Below are 25018 nucleotides of genomic sequence, written 5' to 3' on the forward strand. Positions count from 1 at the left end.
GGGGGCGTGTTAACAAGAGACTAAGGGAAGGTACTGTGAGTGTGTGAAGAACAGAGGGAGACAGATAAAGATGCTTGGGTGTCACTGAATTTTACCATTTTTATAATGAAGTATTATTTGATATTGTTTTTTAGTACTTGTTTGTTACAGAAAAGTTATTCAGCGAGAATGGAAAATGTGAACAAAGTAACACGTTGGAATGTAAATGAGTAATGACAGAGTGCAAAGAGAAAAGTGTAAAAGATTTTTATTTTAAAATTGGATTCTTCTGTGTTATACCTGCTTATTTAACTTTTTCCATCCTGAAAAACAGCTCAAACAGAGTGCATCCTTACTTTATGGTTCATTAACTTATGTGCAATAAGGAGAATACCACTTTTCCTTTGTGTGCTCAAGTTAAAATCTGCTAGATTTCAAACATTTTAAATAATGCATTTCCATTGACTTTTGAAGGCTCAATTAAATTTCTTTCCACTGCTGAATGGAAACATAGATAGCAAGAGAGGAAAAGGATCAAATCTATCTGTGCTTCGGAATCAGTGGAAGGCAAAAAGGCTGCTGGCCTGTGAACCAGTCTGTCTGCATGGTGCATCTGGGGAGTCCGTAGCTTTCCACCCAAGCATTTTTATGTGAATTAGAGAGGTGTTTACGAGGCCTGGGTGACCTGAGAGGGCATTGCCCACTGACTCTCTTCTTCTTCTTTCTTCTTGTGTTTTTTTTTTTTACATTCAGAGCTCAGTTAGCTCTTAGCTTAGCCTTGTTAAGATCTGACTGTAGCCGAGCTGATACTCTGTATCACAACAAATACACCCAAATGCCACAGCTGCTGGAGGCAAATGCAAATGGAAAAGTACAACATTGTTTAAGCCACAGTTAAAGCGAGAGCCATGTAGGAGTAAACAGGATACTCTGTAGGCCTCTGTGTTTCTCTCTGTTCTTTTCGTCTCTGCTTTTCTGAAGTGTTCATTTTCTGAATGTTTCCCTTTTTCTCATTTTCCTCACTTTACCCCTGCAGAAAAAAAAAAAAAAATATGGGGGAGATTTTCCTTATCAGGATTTTAGCACATTCCATTCAAGATTAAGCACATCTGTTGTTTTGTGTATGTGCATGAAAGTGTATACATGTGACTTTGAGTTCTGAGATTATTGGTGTGTGTGTTTGTGTGTGTGTGATTTTCTGCCTCTTTAACATGCACTGTTGCTGCTTTGTCTTGGCACTGTGAATGCACATGAACATACTGTATGTCCATATATGTTTGGGTGTGCACATGTATGTGTACAGATATGCCGAGCTCTCCAGCCAGCGGTCTAAATAACCTACTTTTGTCTGACAACGGCATCAGTCGTTGAGGTGCGCATATGCAGAAAGCTATTTGGAAAGGCCTCCTCGTAGCTGTCAGCTTTTATTATGCGCTGAGGTGTCATGTTTGTTAGGAAGCTGAGTGCAGATGGCAGAGTGGAAGAAATGGATCACTAATTTTAACAATGATTAATGAACAGAGATGGAAAATGAATTACATCGGACTATTGGAGGCAAGGAATATTTTCTCTGAAAATGTTAACTTCGGCTGCCAGGCAGCCGGCCGTGTTGTGGGAGTATATTGAAGAGGGGGAGGGAATGTGTGTTACTCTATGTGCATTTTTGTCTGTTTACTTGTATGTTTGTGTGTGTGTGTACCAAGGTGCAATTTTTCCCCCACATCTTTTGTAGAATCAACACTTCACTGCTCTTGCCTATTACTTTACTGTTCGCCTGCTTAAACACTGCCGGCTTTATACACATTGTTTTTCCCCCCTGTGTGCATTGCAATACCAGTTAAGGCACACACTCTTTAATAAGGTAAACACAGGAAAGGTTAGACTGTCTTAAAATGTTACCGTTTTTCATTACTCGGCAGTGTGCTTTAATATCAAATCATAGATGTAGCAGATTCAATCAAGTGTCAGTAGCTTTTGCTGTGATATTTCACTCGACTAGAACAATCACCTGTCTGGATCTGCCTTTGTTCGCCTTTGAATATGTCATTTTAATAACTTCATACTTAGTTTTCATCATAAAAACAGCAATTATCTTTAAATTAAAACACATATATGTACTTTAAAGATGGAATAGCCCTTGTATCATGTCCAAAATAAATCAACAAAACTCCTAAAGTACATGATTATATGCATGAAGGAGATCATCAGTTTACCTTCTATGCATCTGTACTGTAATATCATATGGCAGTATAAAAAGTAGACGTGACACTCCTCATCGCTTGTGATGTGAGAGGAGCTCCTTGTAGTTTCTCCTCTCTTCCTACCAGTTTCTTTTCTCCATAAAAGACAACCTGTACCCCCCTGTCACCCACCTCCCCCCCATCCCCTCGTCACCACGCCTGCATCGGTGTCTCTGTCGAGGTTTGTCTGGTGGGCGGTTAGTGCAACGTGGTTTAATAGGTAGATGTGAACTATCTTGAATTTAATTAAGGGCCTGATGGGAAATACGTAAAGGGAGAAAACAGAGCAACTTCTGGCAACTGTGTGTTTGTGTACATGCATGTGTGTGCGCATGCAAGGGAAAAAGAGAGAGAGGGAGAGATCTCAGGTTACGGCAGCATATGCTAAGCACTCGGAAAACATACACAATGCCTTTGGTGAACAAGGTAGTTGGTATGCCCTTGGGAGCCAATTTAGATTGTGACTTAAGGCAACGTCGTAGCTTTGTGTGCGAGTACGTATGTGTGTGTGTTCCCTGTATGTGAGTGTGAGTTTTACTCTTGACGCTCCATTGAAACAGTAGTGCTGTGTAGATCTGGGTGGCCCTCCTGCAGACCCTCCACATCTGTGTACCCCCCTCCACCTCCTCCTCCAGACTCCCTCCCTCCCTCCTTCCTCCACCTCCCTGTGCAGGACTGAGCCAGCTACTCCACATCCAGAGTAGCCATGAGAATTTGGAGGACCCAGTCAAAAAAATAACCCCAAAAAACAAACAAACAAAAAACACCCAACATGCAACATTTCCATTTTATCATTAAGTGACTCAAAGGAACTCCACCTACTTATTTAAACTCCAATCCAATGAAAAGATAACTGACTGACAGGTGATATTTGGGTGGTGCCGTACAGAAAACAGTGAAGCATTTAGCACTAAAGATCGAAGGTAAATATACAAAACCTAGATCTTGCAGATTATCATCTAAGCAAACTTCAGCAGATTTAAGCAAACCTTTGAAATGTCACAAAAAATGAAATGTAAATCAGGTGCAGTTTAGTCAGCTGCGTTGAAATGGATAAATGAGCTTTTTCTACATAGAACAAAGCTAAACAACTTTTTTTTTTCTTACCTCAAGTGAGCTGGAAAACTTTTTGTGTGGAGTTTTTGGAAATAATATCCATCATTTGTTTTTTCCTTTTTTTGTGTGTGTGTGTTTTTTTTTTTTTTTTTTTTTATAAATAATGACTCACATGAGTGCTTGGGTGGAAAGGCAGTTGCTGTCAGTCTCTCTCCGTGAGGCCTCAGCTCAGATGCCACTCACCAAGTTACATGCTACTTTAAAGGGGAGTGGCAGTCTTTTACTTCACATACTTTGTGTCGGCTTGATTATTTTTCTGGCGTTAAGCGGTGGGGCTTCAAGGCTGGATCAGATAACACCCTCTGCCGTGCTGCGTAGGCTCCTCTTGCAGTTTTGAGAACAAAGCTTCCTGTTTTTTTTTTTCTCTTTATTCCAACACTGTATTTTAACTGTCTGGAATGATAAACCTTGTGCATCCTACGAAGCATCCCCGAATCACGAGTAGCATCTTCGACTGGATATTACACTGTCAAATTAAAATAAAAAAATCATAAGGAAATAATAAAAATGCAAAAGATTGATGTACACATGCAATTACAGTTAATATATTTGTTAGATTACTCATGGATGTGTGCTAAATGACATCACGTCTGAACAGGAAGTCCTGAGGAAAAATAAAGATGCGGGATGGTTTTAGGGGAGGGTTGGAGGGTGGGGGGGTGTTCAGCACACAGTGTTTTAATGGGTACTTCTCTTCTGTTGCCACAGTTGAAAACTTGTCAAGCTTCAAATGCAGTTGACTGTGAATTTCCTGATGTGTATGCTTTGTTTACAGGCTCTTGTCGTCCCACCTTCTGTGGAGCTGTCGGCGCTCTTCCTGACATCCGGCATTCGTTCGTGCGGCGGCAGTCACACAGGTACGATCACACCGATTGATCACGGGAAAAGGGGAGGATATTAAAGGTGTCTGTCACACTTTACACACACCCACGCATGCACGCATCTTTTGTTTTCATTTGAATCCTTGTTTATCCAGGGAAAGTCAATTGAGCGTGCACTTGTTAAGCAACGCCATGCTGCTTGGTCACAGACATTCTTACCTTGGAGCTGCCCATTACTGCGTCTGCTGGTGGCTGTTGTCGCAGAGTACCTCAGAGTTAGTCGCTATCTCTCACCACCATTTTTTTTTCCCAGCCACTTTCATAATCTGAACAGACACATTTGGGATAACAAATAAAAGTTTAAGCTCACACCATGCATAAAAGTACATTCCTGTTGTATACATACACACTGTGCTTGCATTCTCAGGTGGTAAATAAATGCATTCATAATTTTGCAAGGCCATATGAACAGTTTTTACATCTTAACATATGTCAGAAAAGTTTTTTTTTTTTTTTCAGTTTTATTACTAGTGTATTTTGCACACATGCATGTAAACATATACAGTCGCATAAAAAAATTATTAGACCACCCTTGTTTTCTTTAATTACTTGTTCATTTTAATGCCTGGTACAACTAAAGGTACATTTGTTTGGACGAATATAATAATAACAACAAAAATAGCTCATAAGAGTTTAATTTAAAAGTTGACATCTAGCCATTTTCCATGCTTTCTTGATAATAACCAAAATCACTTCAGTTCTTACATCAATAGCTATGGCATTGTACTGACAAAAACAGTGCTTTTAGGCATTCCATGTTTTCTTTTCTGCCTGTTTTCATCACATGATACACACAGGAGTTAGTACTTGATTGCATAACCATTGTTTTTGATGACTTTTGGTGGTCTGATAATTTTTTTTGCGGCTGTATGTAGCATTCAGTGCACAAGGGCTGGATGATCTCATAATCTTAGATCGTGATTGATCTTAACCCATAAAGTCCCAGTGCTACCTTTATGGTAGTCCCCAAATTAATGTATCTCTCCATTTAAACTTTTTTTTTTGCAATTTGGCACCGTTTATCTTAATATTTTCCTCTATTTTTTGCTTTTTTCCAGTAAAAATCTGGTATTTTCCTATATTTAAGTCACTGATCATGTAGATGTTCATAAAAGCTCAGATTACAGATGAGGGTTAATATATCAGAAACAAACAAACAAAAAAAAACAAAACTGAAAAAGTGAGTTTTTCAGCTAAGACATCACTAACTAAATGTAAAAACACGTGTCCATCCACTATCATTGATCAAACTTTATGGGTTTCACTAGTAAATCCATGTTGTAGAAGATGACAGTGTTTCCACATTCACTACAGAGCCTCTGAATGTCAAAATGGGTCATATCTGATGACCATGAAAAGATGACAAACTGACAATTATTTACATGCATTGATAGGATTAGTGGATCAACATATATTAAACACTTTTGAACAGTACATGGTTTTGATTGATGGTGGATGTTTTGGTCTTTATAGGTTAATTTGGCATATGAGCTACCATTTAGAGGTATTATACAGAAAAATATATACTGTATATCAGTGCAGTCAACACTTTCTTACTCAGCAAAGGTTTGGTTTTAGTCCCTCATTTGTTTGTAACATTACTGTCACAGCCACATGTTGCTTCTTACTGAGTTTATTTCAATCCATTTCCTATCTCTGTTTATTTAAGGTTTTTTTTTTTTTGCTGCTGTTGATGAAATAATGATGAAGAATCATCATAATTCTGTTGGCTGTGAGTCTGGCTTCTGAACTCTGACATGCATTGAGTCTGATTCACAGAAGCGACAGTGCTATGCCAGTGTGAAAATGTTATCGATTCATTATAAAACTCCAACAGGGCAAAATATGCCACCACAGTCATTAATGGAAACACTGCAGCTGTAAGTACATGAAAATGTGCATGTTTGTCTTTGAGATATGAGAAAAAAAACGTCAGTCCAGTCATTCATTCATTCATTTTCTGAAACACTTAAAGGGGTCATATTTTGCTAAACCTACTTTTATTAGTCTTTGGTTCATTTATTTGTGCATTTGGACCCTAATAGTTGAAAAAGTTAGAATTTGAAAACTCCAGGTGCTGCAAAGCTATCTTTATATTCATTTTGGCAAAAATCAAGTGGATTTCTACAACCTGTTTTAATTCCTTTTTAATTTGTTATGTTTTATAACTAGTTACATCACAATATTTGCACATATAAGGTCAAGACTTCTAAAAAACATTTCTCCAAGTACGATATAGTTGTTTATCAGCAGCAGCGATTGTAGTCCATACTGAAAATATGTCCAAACTTCGAGTCAATTACCTAAAATGTTCAGTTGTTGGTTGAACAGGACAGAGTAGCACAGCCAACAACCCGGAGGGGGTGGGGCGTGAAGTGGCTCATTTGTATTTAAAGGACCAGCGCTCAAAACAACCTTTCTGGTGTCATTACTCAGAAATAGGGCTGAAGATGGATCTGGGGGGTTGAATTAATGAAGAATTCAGACCCAAGCATAGCATTTACAGTTTATGTAGACCACAGGGAAATGTTTTAAAATGCATAATTCTATTTTAGAAACACAAAATATGACCCCTTTAACACAGCTTAGTTTGGTTGTAGCTAGACTACATTTTATAAGAGGTGAAAAAATTATGAATTAGATTCTGGATCATGAGGGTTAGGGTACCTTAAAATATGGTCATATAATCCCAGCCCTACAGTGTACTAGTAAATGATACTGTATGTTAGAAGTCTTATGAAATTGTGGTATTACTAACTATATTTGGATTTACACTTTATTTTCTAATGAATGTGGTCTTGGAATGAGGCTTACCATCTGAAAAAAAAAAAAAAAAAAAAAAAAGCTGCGAAAGAGCATTCATGGCAGTGTCAAAGCCTTTTTTTTCCAGGCCCAGGGTCAGACCACATGTATTTGCACCTCTGGCAGCACTTGCAGGATATGTCTGAGTGACATTCACAAAGACACCTCTAACTCATGTCACTGCTGCTAATGCTAGATAGGCATGGGGTTTGGCAGGAATATATTGCATCGAAATTAGAATCTGTTTTTTAAAAAAAAAATATCTCTTTAAAAGGAATTTTGATTAAGATTTTATTATTTACAGACAACACTAAACCTCGAGATTCATTTGAGCAGGTAATAATCTTTTGTTGGCTGTGATGGGAGACAAATGCCACTTTTTACCCTTAAGGACTTAAAACTATTTTTGTGACAACTTCCAAATGAAGTTTTTCTCCACATTTGTTGTTATATCGTAATATTATTCTCTGAATTTTGTAGATTTCAGTGAAAATCAGGGTTTTTCCTATATTTAATCTACTGATCATATAGGTTTTCATAAAGGCTTGAGTAAATTCAAAGGTTATCATATCACAAAAGTGACTTTTTCAGCAAGATATAACATTAACTGAATGTAAAAATGTACAACCATTGTCATTTGTCAAACTACATGAGTTTTATTGGTGAATCAGTGTTGCAGAAAATGACTCTAAGTGTCCATATAGGCCATTTCTCATGTACCTGAAAAGCTGAGAAACTACATTTTACCTGAATTATTTTAATGTATTGATAGGATTAAAAAATTATTAAACATTTCAGAGCAGTAAATCCTTTTGGACACCAGCGTCTGTGTATGTCTTTGAGGGTAAAATGGAAACACAGTCACAGCCAATAGGTGGAATGAGTTGAACAGCAAAAAAAAAAAATTAAAGTTTAACAGGTTAATTTGGCACATATTTTAGTTTACATTTCAGATCTTAATACAATATCTGTAATATTTTAAATTGGAGATTCCCTGTAATCAACATAACAGGATCAGCTTTAGTTATTTCACTGCTGAAGAGGTGCTCCTCTGTTGGGTTAGTATTCCTTCCTCATAAAATAGTGTTTTCTCAGAGTAAGATGCAAAACATTATTCTGTTGGTTATTCTTTATTACATCCAGAATTCATGATTATAATTTTGCTTATTTGAGAGACATTTTACTGAATGTTACCGTCTGCATATGAACTCCTGGTTGAGGTATGAATCATCTGAATTACCCAACCGCTCATCTTTAATGCTGCAAGTTCTAATGCTTGGATTGGATTATGCTAATCAGCTATTAGCATACTTACTGGACATGACTGTGAAACATTTCTAAAAAAAAAAAGAAAAAAAAAAGATTTGGCTCATCCCATGTTCTCTAATGGGACCCCCCCTTTCCATACTCCCTCCTGCTTTCACATCCTTAGTACAGGAGGAGCGGTGACGTTCCCTCTACCTGTCACAAAGCCAGGACGCCACCACCTCCCCTCTATGAAACTCAAGGAGACAATTAACAAACAGAGGTGACATGGTAAACAGGTGCAAGCCATTACTCGTGAAGCTGGAGGAGCGTGGCCACCCCATCTCTCAAATGATGGCCTTTACTGTATAAGTGTGTGTCGGTGAGTGATGGGACGTCGTATGACATCTACAAGTGAGAGATAGATCTACTTTGTGGTGTTTGGATACCATGTTCGGCTTCTGTAATCAGCACTGTCATCATTATCATTAGGGGTGTAACGGTGCACTCGTTTGTACCGAACTGTTTCGATTCGGGGCCTTCGACACAATACGGAGGTGTACCGAATGAATACATGTAGTGAAGAACACAAGCGCTCAGGAAGCATGGTGGCCGCAAGCAAAACCCATGTGCAGGGTTTCCCCTATACGCAGGCAGGGGTGCTGCTATCAATTGTGGGCTCCATGAAAGGTAAACGTGGTGGACCTTTTCATAAGGTTCTGTCTCTTGTTGATTTTTTGGAGTTGGGGTGGGGGGTCTGACCATAACATCACTTTTGCTAGCATGAAACGGAACTAAAACTTAAACCTTCTTTCAACGTCCAACTCCTGGCTTCTATGCATCTCTTCTACAGTGGATCTTACACGAAATTTTCACAACTTCTACCCTGTCTCCACTGGACCCCCTCCACTGCTTTATGGGCCCCCCACAAACACAGGGCCCCATGAATTTGTCATGTCCCCCTCCCCCCCCTTATTGGCACCCCAGTATACAGGGGTGCCTCTACCAATTGTGAGGCCCATGAAAGGTAAACATTGTGGACCCTTTATAAAATTCAGTATCTTGTCAATCTATTATGGGGGGGGTGCGGTCCATACATAACGTCACTTACGATAGCGTGAAATGAAACTGAAACTTAACATGCTTTCAACGTCCGACTTCCGACTTCTATGCCTCTCTTATACAGCGGATCTTACATGAAATTTTCACAACTTCTAACCTGTATCCACTGGACCCCCTCCACTACTCTATGGGCCCCTCACAGATGTTGGGCCCCATCAGTTTGTCATGTTTGCGCCCCCTTATCGACACTCCAGCCTATATACATTCTGCAGGGGCGCAAAAAAAAAACCCAAACACTTTATTCTGAGGCTGGTGCACCGATAAGGTGGGGTAAACATGACAACAGGATCTAACAGAGGCACAGAAGCAGGGATGGATGTTTGAAGCGTGTTAAGTTTCATGGCGCCCCCCCCCCCCCCCCCCCCCCCCCCACAACAAACACACACACACACACACACACACACACACACATTGGTCTCCTTCACTGTATCGGAAATGTTTCAAACCAAAGACCCCTGTACCACAAATGTACCGAATCATCATCATCATCATCATCATCATCATCATCATCATCATGGCCAGGCCTTACTACTCATACAGTAGAAATAAGACTTTTTCTCCCACATTTGTCTTTGTCTGCCTTAAATCCATTGATATATCTCCTCCTTCTTCTCCTCTATCCAATAATTACTCAGCCACACTCACTTCTCTGTATTCTTTTAATTCGCAATAGACCCTCATCCAGAGAGTTGGCTTTTTGAGAAACAGAGAAAGAGAGGTGGGGGTCAAGCCGGTTTGTAAAAATTGATTGCTTGTAAAGTGCTAATCAATGGAAACCTTTTCTCTTGAAGCTGGAAAATTCATGTTATAACATTTATTGAAAAAGATTCAGGGCGGTGAGGATTAAACATATATGGCAGCTGTCGTCTTCAGCCTGTGTGAAATATCAGCCTGCTTTCACTTATGCCTCACCAAAGTAAAGACATGTTTAACTGCAGATGTAACCTTCAAATAATATATATATTTTTGAAATACCACATGCTCCGCAGAGCAATATTTCATCTTCATACATCAATAACAAAAATAATATGATGCTACATTTTCCAGTCAAACCTCGCCTTGGTAATGCAGTGTTGTTTTGGAACACATTTTGCCGGCTGTAGTTTTATTAATCAAATATAGCATGGGTGAGTCATGTCGTTTTGGCTTGTGTCATATCGGAGGTATGTGCCACAGATTTCCCTCATATTGGAAGCAGAGCTAACACATGCTCCCCTTGACGTATTCTCACACCATTTCTCACACGAGGCACACACAGAAACACGCAGATGCACACAAATACACACAGATGACTTATATAGAAATAGATTCGTAAACAGAGCTGAGCGTTGAAAGGGATGAGCATCCACAGACGCATACATAAAACTTGACATATTAAACGTGGTCAGGGATAAGGGATGCTTTGTTCAAATGAAAACCTCTTAAAATCTTTAACATGTGCAAATAAGGAAAGATGATTTTTACCACTACCTGAAATGTTTTTTGAGCCTTTTATTTACTTTTATGTTGTCCTACATTTCCCAGAATGCCTCATGGAAAAGGTTGTAAACTTTTTTTCACGTGTATTGTTCGTGTGGCATTAATTTGGAATGATTAACCCATAAAGACCCAGTGCTACTTCTGTGGCAGTTCACAAAGGATTTTTTCTCTCTATTCGACCTTTTTTATGTGATTTATCACCATTAATTATAACATAATCCTCTGTATTTTGCATTTTTCACTGTAAATTATTTATTTTCCTCATTTTGATGCTCATGAAAACTTAGTTAATTCAAAAGTTTTTATATCAAAACAGAAAAAACTGAGGAAAAAGTGACTTTTTCAGTCAAATCTGTCATTAACTGAACATAAACCCAGTGTGTCCATGAAAAGATGACAAACTGCATTTTACATCAATTATTTACATATATTGATAGGATTAGTGGATCAAAAGGTATTAAAGAGTTTATATCAGAAGATGGTTTTGGTCGATGGGGGATTTTTGGGTCTTTATGGGTTAAGCACGTTTATGATCACAGTCACAACTTTGAACATAAATGCAACCTGTTTTCAGGCTGCAATGCATTGTGGGCAACTGGTGAGGCTTTTCACAGCTTCTTCATCAGTCACCAGCAGGTTTTTTTTTTTTTTTTTTTTTTTTTTTTTTTACTTCTGGACCTGATATCTTGCTGTCTGTGATTATTTAAAAAAATATTAAAAAAATAAATAAAATGAAAGCACTTAACTATAGCTACATAACTAATAGCTGACTTTCTACTCAGGGTGTATTTTATTCTGTAAAAGTAAAAAAAAGGAAACACATGAGGTGCAGGGGCGGTGGGTGGAGAGGGGTCAATTTTCCCACAGTTGCCTCTTCAGTGTTGTTGGGTTAAGATTGTCACTGCTGTGTGGCACTCTACCCCGCTGGTATAAATAAGACATGATTGGCATCACAGCAAAAAAAAAAAAAAAAATGGAAGGAAGAAAGTACTCTTGCTCTTTCTCGCTCTTTATCTCTCTCTCTGACAGCCTTCATTTGCAGGAGGAGTGGCAGACTTGGTGGGAGTTAATGATTATAATTATTTCACATTTTTTCTTTTTTTTTTTTACATTGTAGGATAATTATTTAAGAGGTTCGTGTAGTCATCGTTGTAATCAGTAAAGAGAGATTACAGAAAATCCGCATGCCAACAGATGGCACTTGGCTGTTGTTGTTGCTTCATATTAAACCCATTGCAGCTCGCTCTATAGCAGGCAGGCAAGGGGACAATCAGAAAGGGGCCAAATTATAAAACAATTTGACGTTCATCATAAATCAGTGTATCGTATCACTCCAACTCAGAGAAGAAAAGGAATCAAAAGAGTTGGGCGATGAGTTCTGGTGTATGTGATCAGGCCAAACCAGTCATCCCACGAACACATACATCTTCACCAAGTGGTGGGAAATGTGTCTGCATGGAGGGATAGCAAGTAGCTGCTGGTGGATTTGGTAAGAAAAAAAGCCTTCAACACGAAAGCAAATAGTATTTGACCAGAAAAGCCCCGACCCTGTGACTTTATCTGTTAACACCACTGTGCCCTGTCATAGTTGTTCACACGCAACCCAAATCACCAAGAAGGTCAGCATTTGTTGGCTTTGTTCCTGCTCCTCTGCTGATTCCACTAAATGCTCAGTTGTAAACTTCTTTAACTATTAATGTAAATTGTGATAAGTGAGGAACAAAGTGGTGAATGCAAAGTAAAGTGCAGTACACTTGCTATCCAGGGTCGGGGAGCAGGAGGAACACCAAGGCCGCTGCCCTACATTCCTGACTAATTGTATAATTGGAAAAGCTCTCCAAATGAGCAAGCAAGCCCCCCCTCCTTTCACAAACCACCTTCCCCCTACTCACTTAACGCCCCCTCAGCCCCCCCCCATACACACACACACACACACACACACAGTACATGCACGCCCTTCAAAGCAAATCACAAAAGAGCATTTTGGGAATAATAATAATTTCAAAAAGCGTCCATTATTAATCCCACACACCAGCAGCTCTGGCAGCAGCAAGGCTGGTTAACACACAGGGCATACCCCTCACACGCACACACACTAACACACACCTACACACATACAAACACACTGCTCAAATAAAGTTAAAACCTAATACTCTGTGGAAACTTAAAATGCTAAAATACTTTACAACTGACTAAAACAAAAACAAGAAGAAGTTGTAAAACTTCTCATGAAAACTTTCTTTTCTTTTTGAGTTTCCTTGTCATAAATAAATAATATCGGGGCCAATATGGGATGATCTACCTGCGTGCTGCGCTGGCACTCATATTTTACTGTTAGTACTGGATCTCATGGTCAAATTGGATTTCCTGATTTATGGCCCCTGCCACGCGCTGTTCATTTACATGGCTACTGAGGGACGAGGAAGATGATTTCTGAGGTCGACAGCGGTGTCTAACGGGATTGCGGGGTGCCGTTAAAACGAAGCCGTTAATTAATGCTATTGATCAGCAAAAAAATAGAGGCAAATGTGATTTGCATACAGCCCGAGTGATCAATGCATTAACCGATTTTTTTCCCCCTCTGAAATCTGATTTCCTGAGTTTTCAAAGTGAGGGAGAGAGAGTTCAGACTAATGTGGATCGATCGGGCCTCTCTCAGACAAGAATACAAAGCATTTTATTAGCCGGTGAAGGGTGAAACATACCAGGACAGAAGACGCAGTTTGAAGTTGGATTATGTTTTTATGTCTCACTTCAACAAGAAGGCAGAGAGTTGCCATCTTCTGTCTTTACATACTTCCTTTAAAAGCTGTGATTGTCACTTTTTTTTTCCCACTTCACGTACTGTAGATATGTTCAGCAAACATGGTAATAAAGTGATATATCTGCAGGGCCAAACAAAATCTGTTTTCTAAAAGACAACAATGTAAAAATAAAAAACATCGATGACAATAACAACAAGGGCATGAAAAAAACAAAAACACAAGAGGTGTTAAAAAAGCAATATGTTGCTTTTTTTTCTCGCTCCCTCTCTGTCAAGAGCAGCTTATTATAGCGTATTGATTTATAAAGCTTTAAATGTGATCCTCCATGTCCAAGTCAAGGGCAGAGAGTGAAAGAGAAAGAGAGGGAAGAGAGGGAGGGAGAGAAAGAGGAAGAGAAAGGAGAGGGAGGAAGAAACACAGTGAGGAGAAAAAAAGCTGTCTGGAGACGGATAGAGATAGAAAGAGAGCGTCCACGACATGGGGAAGTGGCAGCAAGGCATTTTCAGAGCCGCTCTGGAACACAAAAGGGTAATTGTTTTAGCCCAGATGTTGCTTTCGCACAACAAGCAGGATACAATGTTCCTACTGAGCTGATGAGCCCAATCAGTGAAATGATTAAAAATTGATTTTGTCCCTGTAATTACAGTATGTAAACTACTTAGCCGGGATTGCAAAGGAAGTGATTTTCTAATTACGTATATACTCTGGTGTCTAATGATTGGTTTTTTGAAGTAATGAAGAGAGGGTCCTAACGACTCCACTGTGTTCTGTTGTTGAAGGGAGAAGGAAAGAGAAGGGGAGTAGGGGGGTCGAGAGGAGGGGGAGGGCTGGGGGAGAGAATGAGAGAGCATCGTTAGGGCAAGACAGCAGGCTTGGATACAAAAAGGGGGATGAAATTGAATTTTTGCCAGCCAGCGCTAGCACGCTAACACGGGGGCCCTGTGTTCGTTTGCATGGGATCTGGAAGCTAAATGGAGGCTGTGACTTCTCATGGGGGTCGCCAGGCCCTAACCAGCCCCGGCAATCTGGACCCTGCAATTAAAACCTCACGGGGGTTAGGATTCAGGACATCACACATGCACAGGAGAATTAACACTCATGCAGGGCACCAGCACACAGAAATAAGCATAAAGACCCTTCTGCTCTGTTTGCATTTCATCCGGGCTTTATTAAAAGTGTTTAACTGATTATAGAAACAGACACTTTGGGCTAAGACATTCATCATGAAGCTGTGCCCGGCAACAAAAATATTCACAAGGTTGAGTTTATTTTACTGTAATACGTAAGCCTGTGCAACAACTACAGCTTCGGGCATCAGCAAATGACAAACACATATATCTTTATGGGCTAATATTTAAAAATCTGCTTAAGCAAAAAGATGAAATAAATTCTTTTTATACATGTGAGGTAAATTCTCAAGCTTTAAATGCCAGTACTCATAAATGGGTTGATTATTTTAGTCTGATGTAACTGTTAGCAAGTATAACATAGGGTAGATGTTCTGGTGTGTTATTTTTCCAACTCCATGACTTCTCTCTCACATTATGTTATGGCTCTTAGCATTATCATGTAATAGCCACTTCTTTCACTGAAGATCCACTTGGATTCACGTCGACTTTTCCTGTAGCTTTTAATTGCATCTCATGATTTTTCTTAGCTGGTGTCACTTGATTATTTTTCATGAAAATGACTGAACACTCCACTGAGGAAATCACGAGATGTAGATCAAAGTACTACAAAGAGCTAGTTTGTGGACCTTGAGTTCAGCTTTTTTTTTTTTTTTTTTTTTAATTTCCAACCACTGTTTCAAGCTGAATAATTAACTTCCGTGCCCTTAAATGGCCTTGCTTTTAACCAAGATTATGATTTGAGAAATTGTGGCGCCTCACAACAAGTCCTTTAAAATAATAAAACTGAAGCGTTGTTGTTTCCTCTCATGGTTTTATGTCAAGATCATACAAGAAAAGGGACTTCTAATATGCAACTGTTGGAATAAACTTTAAACTGCAAAAGGATATGTCGTCTTTGGAAATAAATCTCGCCACAAAACACACTACAGAGGAAAAGAGTAACTTGTCAAGTGGCAGCCATTAAGTAGGAGAGTGGTGGTAAGCTCCTGATATCAGACAGAAAGATTTATTATTCTGTTACAGGGCTGCAAAACATAAAATAAAAATGACTGGAAAGAAGAAAAAGTCCATTTGCACAATCGTTATGTCCTTGTTAAGTTCAATATCGCTTATGTGTGCTTTTTGATGGAGTGGCCTTCTGAAGGAGACAAGCATCAGGAATCTAAAGGGTTAAAAACAAGAACCTATTTATTTTTGGTTTGTCACTTTTTACACAAAAATGTCTTGTTGCTTGTTAGGCAAGCATCTCTTTGGCTGCCAGTCCTGTCTTGGGTTCTCCTCTGCTCTCCTCCTCTCTTTTCCCGTCAACCACAACTTGACGAGGTGTCAAAGATTCGACCTTTGACTCAGATTGTAAATTAGAGCCAACCATTGCGTCCGGTACACAGTGTTATTGTGGTGAAGCATGGAGACAACTAAGAAGTCACTCTATCAGACAGGGAATATAGAGATAAACTTACAGGGTCGCAGAGCACATAAAGAGCACATAAATCATACCACACAGAATGAGTCACTGCTTTAACCACGGCTGCGCTCTCCCTTCTGCTTTTAACATATCTAACAAAACATATTTTCTTATCTTTTATGCAATATTCAATATTTAATTATGACTTATATTTTTTTTTAAAGAATTATTCTGAGGAAATAAAAGGATGTGAGTTAAGCCTCTGATTATTAGGAGGGAAAGATCTGTGGTTTTTAGTTCCTTGGGAACATTAATAAGTGACAGAAAGCTAGATTAAGAAAGCTGGGATGCGGCTGGAAAGAAAAACGACAAAGCTTTGAAATGCTGCCAGTATCACCAACTGCACTCTTCTGACACAGCTGATTGTAAGAGAAGCCGATAGCGCAGCCAGTGTAGGCCTTTAATAATTCATTTAGTTAGGCTATGATCTATCATTTTGTACCTTTTGACATGCGATATTGAAATTTAATATTGCATCAATACAAATGATGTATTGCCAGTCGTCGGGAGAAAGGATGTGGATTGCAAAGAGATCTCACAAAACGTCTCTTCACTCCCCTCTCTCACTTTCCTTTCCAAAGCTTCATTGTACTCCAGTAGAAAGGCATAAGAGAAACATCTGTCTTTTTTTCCCCCCTCTTTTACCCCCGGCTTTGATATGTGTGTTTAAAAAAATGACAACTTAAAACGCTCAGGGAGAAAGTCTCCTGCTCAAACCAGAGTCAAGAGAGGCTCGGAAGGAAAAGGAAAAAAGAGGGGGGGTGGGTGAGAAGCAGAGGGAACATGACAGCAGTGGCTGAGGGAGACGTCACGCGTTGTCGAGATCTTTGACATGACTCTTTAGTGCGGAGTGAAATCCCACAGGCGATATTCGGGCTACGAGCGCAGCGTTAGGTGCTGGGAACCAAAGGCTGCTGTTGCGGTGTCAGTCTAGCCCAGCTCCCAGACTGCTTCAATCTGCTCAGAGAGATAGGGATGCAATGATAGCAAGGCTGGCTGATGTCAGTCTGCAGTAGATTATATGTGTCAGAGGATTTCCTCAACACTAAACACTGCCACTAAGAGAAAGACACGGAAAAAACAAAAACAAAAGATAAAAACACAGTTTCTGTATTTTCTTCCTTTTCACATTCAGAAAAGAGAATATTAATGATCTCCATTAATTCTTTACAGATTCTACATGAATGAAGAGTCTGACCTCAGTCATCAGTAATAAAACACACCCCAAGTCTTTATATAAGTGTAACTTTGGAACTTCTTTCTTTTTAATCAGAATGAAGAACAATGCTTTTCCGAAATTTAATATTATAAACTCATCAGCCCTGAAACATGCAGGAACGATCAGTCAAACCGGTGCCCCAGCATTCCTGCTATTTTATTTTATTTATTTCATTTTAGCAATTTTACAGATTTAAGCTATAGACTCTGAGGCATCGATTCATTTTAAGCCTATTGTAATTGCTGTAATCATAATAAAAAAAGTTCTTCAAACTGTCAAGGAACTGTTAATTTAAACCCATGATACATCCTTCAGCCTAATCAAGTTGTATTTTACATATTCAAAGATTATCTTTTTTACTGTTGTCACTAATAAAGGCAGCAATTCAGCAAAATACTTCTAGTGGTTGTATCAGACTTACAGTATACCTGATTGGGGAAAACTAGGTCTGTCCGATGCCTAGAAATATATTTCCAGTCAGATTCGAGGTGGTTTTTGTCGATAAATTTCAGTTGAAGTGTTTTCAATGAAATTCAGAGTGAATAGAAAAGCTGCTCATTGCTACAAAATAAATATTATCCATCTTCTTTATAATGAGTCATAGCTAGAAACTCTGAAATACTTTGAACTAAAGAGTATGACTGTATGCCACTAGAGGTTACAGCCTTTATAGCAGACATGAGTTAATGCCCCTCACTGTGGTTAGACTTACTGCACTTGAGTTAATCAAACCAACTGAAGTTCTGTATCCACTGGTGTTGTAGACATGCTTGGTGTGAACATATCCTAACACCACTTCATCACCATCCGCTGACTGTCCATGCCATATTCATTGTAAAAAATATGGCTTGATGATTACAGATGATGGTGTTGATGATGATAGTGATGCTGTCAGTGACAATAATGATTACGGCAATATTGAACACGGTCATCGCATGGATCCTCCAGTTGTGAATTCTTGTGACATAAAAAGCTAAGATGCGTCTAATGTTTTTTTTTTACAGCTCTGACGCACTTCCTCTGTAGGTGCAAATATATTTCAACAGACAGATGAAAATCAAAGCGTGTAATATGTGTTTCAGCGTCGACTACGACATCTTTTTCAAGTGACTTTGGGTGAATCAGAGACGCTGACCTGTTATTTTGTGTGTGTGCGTGCAAATCCTTATCACTCTTGTTCCAGAGAAGTGATGAGTGTGTGCGGTTGTGTCATTAGCACCACGTTTGTCTATTTGCATTTATTATTTATTTTCTTATTTGCATTTCTACCACTGATATACGGATGTCAATTAAACAGGAAGGAAAGGGCTAGGTGATGATCCCTGCATGCATTTGTGGGCTGTATATAACAACTTCTTTGTAATTTCCTTGTAATCTGTTCTTTACAACAACACTCAACAGTATTCCATTCCATTCCATTATATATATATATTGCACATAATTGATTTAATTTATTTTCTTATTGCTGAATTTATCTCGTATTTATGCAGGTATTGGCTTAGTTTTAAACTTTTTTTTTTTTTTATTATTAGATTTTAAACTCATTTTTATTGGATTTCTAGCTTCTTCAAACTTCTTTTAACCTTGCTCTTAGTCCGGAGGTTTATTTTTATCTTTTATCACAATCACAGTATTGATCCATCTCTCTCTGATCTTTCATATCCTGATTGATGGAACTTGGAGCACTTTTATTGCATCATGTCTATAGTCAACTCATGTCTTTGCTTCATGTTACATATCGTTATGTTTTGAGAAATGTCAAAAGGATGTCATCATCTAACTGCAACACAAATCTACCTATGGGTATAAATAAAGTCACCTGAACCTGAACCTGACTGTGGTTGTTTGGTTCATCAGTTGAATTTTAAGAAATCTGTCGCGTAAGACCCGTATGTTCTTGCAAATGTCTCTATGACTTACAGGCGTGTGTTGACCTTTACCTGTGCCCTGACATGGCTCTGAACATCTAGGAAGTGTGCCATGCTGGTAAGGTGTCTGGGTATGTTAACAGTGGGGAAGAAAGGCACAGCGAGAGACAGGGCGAGAGAGAGAATTAGAAGTGCTTTGGGTTGCACCAGGTCATGGTGTGCCTCCCTGCTCTCTGCCTTATGTCAAGGCTTTATTATTTCACCTGCCAAGGTCCTGACCTGCTTTACCAGGTTGTGTCTGTCGCGCATTTTCCAGAAAACAGTATGATGTTGGTACATTTTCATACAACAGCCTGTTGACAACCTGTGTGTAAGGAGTACCCCCTCCAAAAACCAGGACGTTTCCCACAGTCACGACATGCACTGAATTGCTAATGTGCCTCAGAGACTGTGAAATGAATGATAAAATTACATAAAAGTAATTGTTGACCACCATCGTACATCAGGGACTCAAATATGAAAATTGACTGTTTGGAATAATCTTAATTGGGGTATCTTTGGAGAAAAAGAATACTGATTTTTATTTTATTTTTTTTTACCTTTTTGTGTTTTTTGTCTTCTGATAAAAGTCAATAACATAACTCTAGGTGAATTAATCAAGAAAAAAAGATACTGTCCCTCAACACTAACAATATGATGCTCAAACAGTTCGCTTTGTTGGTCGCTTCAATGTCCATTTATGTCTTACCAGGCTTGCATACTTTCTCTACATGCTTCCCCTCCTTCATTCCTTTCCTCCTGTTGCCTCAGGGGTGCGTTCGGCAGGTCAACACCTCAGCAGGTGGGGCATTGTGGGCCAGGTGACCTTTGTCTGTCATTGTTTTGCTCCTCTCACCTCACCCAGGGAGAAGTGGAAGGAGCTTAGCGCCTTACACCTGCCACCGGCTTTACTGTCATAGTGGTGGAGATTGGCTCGAGGCACACTTGATTTGGTTTTGCCAAGAACAGCAGATGAAAACCCAAATGATAGTGTTGTGGATGTAGGAAATGCTTGGTAGATACAGTATTAACCACCACGGAGAGTAACTTCTGGTTTCATTTTATGTGCACCGAGGGACACAGCGGAGGGGATTGAACCTCCAATGGCTCTAATATTACCACCACACAGAATCGGTTTGAGAAGATTCAGAACAAGCAGCTGCTATGTAGATAACCACACTGAAACTGACGTTAGATTGTGAATGCGATTTGCGTTCCTATGTGCAGCATTGAGAGATAAATCAAACGTACCTCGAGTGAATAAGGGGATGGAGATGAAATGAAATACCCAAATGCTGCCTCCATCGGGGCCTGATTGAGTTCAGGTGGCTGGAAAGTGTCTCACCCAGGGCTAGTTGTCAGTGAAGGATCTGCTGTCTTCTCATCTCTCTGTGCTGCAGGGCTAACTGGTGAACATCGGGTGTGTTGCTTTGACGGATGTTTGTGTGCCTCCTGTGTTGCGGGGGGACGGGCCGTTGACACACTTCATATTTCAAAGGCAAGGTCTGAGGAAGAAATGAAGATTGATGTGGAAAAATGGCACGGCAACCCATCGCCCATTCGATACATATATTATCATTTACACATACGTGACACCTTTGTGCATGTCTGTATATCTATATATACATATGCATGGGCATGATCCAAGGCGCCACACATATTTACGTGAGGGGGGGCTTCCTCTGTTATTAGAGCCATGTGATATAATTGCATTTGATCTCCAAATAAACAGGGAATCAGTCCATCTCCTTGGTAGAGATGGCAGATGTGATGGACGAGCGCATTAGTGGCGAGGACAACATTAGATTTGCTCAAAATTATTGATCTTTTGTTTGCGAGCCAAGTCGGCGATAAATAACAGTGCACGGGAGATGTGACTCATTATCACCGTGCCAAAAGCCCGACAGACCTCTGTCAAAACATACTCTCCTTCCCCCCTCTCTTCCTTCTTCCTTTCATCTCCGTCACTACAAACCAATTTAATCTGTTTTTAATCCTTCCCTCTTTTCTGTCGCCGGCTCCTTTAATGCGAGGCCTCACTGTCACTATCTGATTCCCTTAAAATTTTAATCCTGCACTGATAACCCTGTATTATTACATATTACACACACAGAGGCAGGCAGGACACTCACACATACGTACACATATACACATGCAAATATGTACACACAACGTTTAGTGGCTCTCTCAGTGTTTTATTCCTTTTACCTTCTTAGTGAAGAAAAAATCCTTTTATCACACAATGGGTAATTTATATCCATTACCAGCGTTTTCAATCCTTTTCAGCGCGGCTGTCACTGCCTTTGGCACACTCGTGATTAATGTGATCTAATAATAGTCTGCCATTATATTTCCTTTAGTAAAACATGTACCAACATCCTATTCAGCTCCACGAAATTCATTGCCCCTTAAAATATTTTTCCCCTTTTCGTTTGAAAGACAAGATTGCTGTTTTTTTTTTTTTCGCCTCCATCTCGTTGCCTCCCAGGAGGTGATTATTTGTTGTATGTGTGTGTACATGTGTATGCGTGTGTGTCTGTGTGTTGGGGTTCCTCCTGTTTTCAGCTGCTTATGAGAATGATGAGAGGTACCATGATTCAAGGTGGTTTGTGTGCATTTGTATGTGTGAAAGTGTGTCTGCAGGTCAGTGCGGGTGTGCGGTTACAGTGTCGACTGGCAGTGTGTATCGGATTGTACAGAGATCAGATTCAGTACATAAAGACAATCTGGTAAAGTGTACCGCTAGCTGTAAATGCTGTCCATAATCATGATTTTTGAAGGCAATTTCATAAAACTGACCACAAAAACCATTTGGATTTTCATTGTCTTTTATTTTTTTCCCCATCCTAGATCAGGTAGTTTGGAAAGGGTGAGGGAGAGGAAAGATGCTCCCCTTGGAATGTGCATAGGATTAGGTGTGTATATGTGCATGTGTGCGTGAATGTGTGTGTGAGTGTGTTGCGGGGAGGTGGTCCAGCAGTGGGCTCCGTTCCCTCCCAGCCGGACAGCCTGAGCCAGTCTGCCACTCATGGGGCACGTTTCAGACGGGGCGGTGCCAATGCACACACACACACACACACACACACACACACACACACACACACACATGCATGTATGAAGTGGCACACACAAAAACACACATGCACACACAGTCCTGGCTCCCTCCCACAAAGAGGGTTAACCCTTACTGGGTTCTTAGACTTGTATCCAGGATGAACAGGTGGTCCCACAAAACATGGGCATCAATTTCCTCATGACTTATCCCAGTGTGTGTGTGTGTGTGTACACGTAGGGAGGGGTAGACAAAGACAGAGAGGGGAAAAAGAGAAAGAGGGTACACACTTCTCTGTAGCTGTAGTACACCTTTTGTATGTGTGCCGGTTTTGTTTGGTACCAGTGTGGCTGGTGTACAGAGCAGCTTGCGGAGGGTCTCGCCGCTGTGTGAAATTGACATCAGATGGCCGTCGTGACGAGAACAATATTACATCCAGCTTCCATTTAGCAAGGGACAGCTGATATATGTGTGCCGTGTGAACATTTGTTTGTATGTGTGTGTGTGTGTGTGTGGCACCTGACCCCAGAGTCTGACTGCACCAAACACAGCTGTCAACACTTTACATCTAAAACCATGTTTTTTTCCCCTTCATTCTCTCAAATCCCTCCATCTCGGATCCTTCCATTAAAGATAACTTGTATTGAGCCACATCTTATTCCCTTCAATCCACCTCCTCCTCCTGTCTCAAGTGATCCCTTCCCAGCAGAGAAAATCGAAGGTAAACCACTTCTAAGGCAAAAACGGTGCACTCCACTTTGGATGTTTTAAATATCACCCACTGACGGATGAGGAGATGCAGGATTGTGAGAGTTGCTTTGGTAAAACACATCAAAATTACACATTTAGAAGTTTATCACCTGACCGCCATGATAATGCAAGTTACACTCTGCAGTATCTGGCTGTTACAACACATAGCTGAGACCTTCTCTGCTTTGATAACTGTAGTCTTTCATGTCTGAGGAACACACTCTGCTTTACTGCCTCTGCTTTATTTGTTCTTTTGTGATTTTTTTTTTTTTCTGTGGCTCTGCCTACCCTCAAACCTCACGTGAAATAGACGTTTTGGAAAATATGAGTAAGTAAGCAAAGAGGAAAAAAGAGAGAAAGGCGGAGAGCAGAATAGAGCCGAGGAGATAAACATAAACAGAACAGGAGAAAGAAGGTTTCTCTCTGAGTCAGCGGGTTTTAGTAAAGTCTGATTAAACGAGGTGGGAAACCGCTCAGGGTAGTAAATAACAGAGGTGTCAAAATGTTGCTTAATGACCTGGATATCTACTGCATGAAATATGTAGCTGCAGATCTACACGGGAGCAGTAGTTTTTTTTTTTTTTCCTTTTTTTGCCGTAATGCTTTAATGTGCAGGGGGAGTTCAGATGTCTGAAACAACTTTTCTGCGTGAGGAGAGTCTACAGGCTGCACTTTCAATGAACAGATAAAGACTTATAATCATAGCTATAGAATTGACTCATACTGACGTTAAGATTGTTTTTATAAGATTTTATTAATGGTATTCTCAGTGTGCAAATAAAGACAAAGCTGTTGGCAAACATTAACTATATAACTGTCTATTTTTGTTAATTACCATACAGTAGCGCACTTATTAAACTTTTTTCATTTCAAAATTATTACATTATTATTTTTAAAGCCTGAACCTGCAGATGATATTTGTTTATTGTTATTTACAGACAAAGAAAGTTTAAAATAAATTGTTTAAGCATTAGCAGTACCAATTTAATTTCAATATAAAGGTATTGTGGGCTGCCTTTTTAGGTCACAGAGCATTGTGATATTAGTCTATCATTAGATTATTATTATTATATTTACACTTTAAATGTTGTACCATGACTGATATTACATTGACATTCATTCATTTTTTAATTTTCTGAATTAATATGTCCATGAGAGGGTCATGTCCATCACAACTACCAATGGGTGAAGGCGGAGTTCACCCTGGATGTGTCACCAGTTCATCACATGGCTGACATATACAGACCATTTACTCTCACATTCACGCCTACAAATGATTTACATTGACCAGTTAACCCATTAAGGTGCTTGTCTTTGGATGGTGGGAGGAGACCATGCAGACTCCACACAGAAAGGCCTACATTAGTCAGCATTGGGATTGAACCCAGGACCTTCTTGCATTGAGGCAAACTAATAAATGCAGCATTGTGTATATGTATGTATTTTATCTATTTATTTATTTTTTTCAGTATATCAACTCTAATTAATAGTTAATGATGTTACTGGACTAAACAGTTTTGACAACTATGAATCCTTACAATGATATGATGACTACAGATCACAAACTCATGCACTTTTACAATTTTGGAGGTGTGGCACTCATATGCCATATGGGATATCGATGACACCTAGAAAAAAATCATTTCAGGAGCAGCATGAGTAAAAGATGAACAGGAGGAGGGGGAGAATAAGCACAGAGCTGGAGGTATTCAGAGGTTATTGCAGCGCAGCCAGCAGTGCAGCAGTCGATTCACCTTCCCCTCCTCTTTCCAGGGGGGAAACCCCTTCCCAAGGAGGGGATGCTGAAAGCACAGGGAGGGAGGGAGGGGAGGGAGGAAGAGGGGAGCAGTGGTGGCAGAGAACTCA

The 25018-nt window shown here is 39.7% G+C and overlaps 1 protein-coding gene across 4 annotated transcripts in view; it reads left to right on the top strand.

Annotated features, from left to right (window-relative positions):
• The window catches only part of znf536 (zinc finger protein 536), a 241578-nt gene that overhangs the window by 21387 nt on the left and 195173 nt on the right, over window positions 1-25018 (top strand). For all 4 annotated transcript variants that reach the window (XR_003934724.1, XM_030128170.1, XM_030128222.1 and 1 more), the window contains exon 2: window positions 4111-4192. The gene's annotated coding sequence lies outside the window, so the exon portion shown is untranslated. The remainder of the gene's footprint in view (window positions 1-4110; window positions 4193-25018) is intronic.

This window comes from Sphaeramia orbicularis, chromosome 3, assembly GCF_902148855.1.
Source record: "Sphaeramia orbicularis chromosome 3, fSphaOr1.1, whole genome shotgun sequence".
NCBI classification, from domain to species: Eukaryota; Metazoa; Chordata; class Actinopteri; order Kurtiformes; family Apogonidae; genus Sphaeramia; species Sphaeramia orbicularis.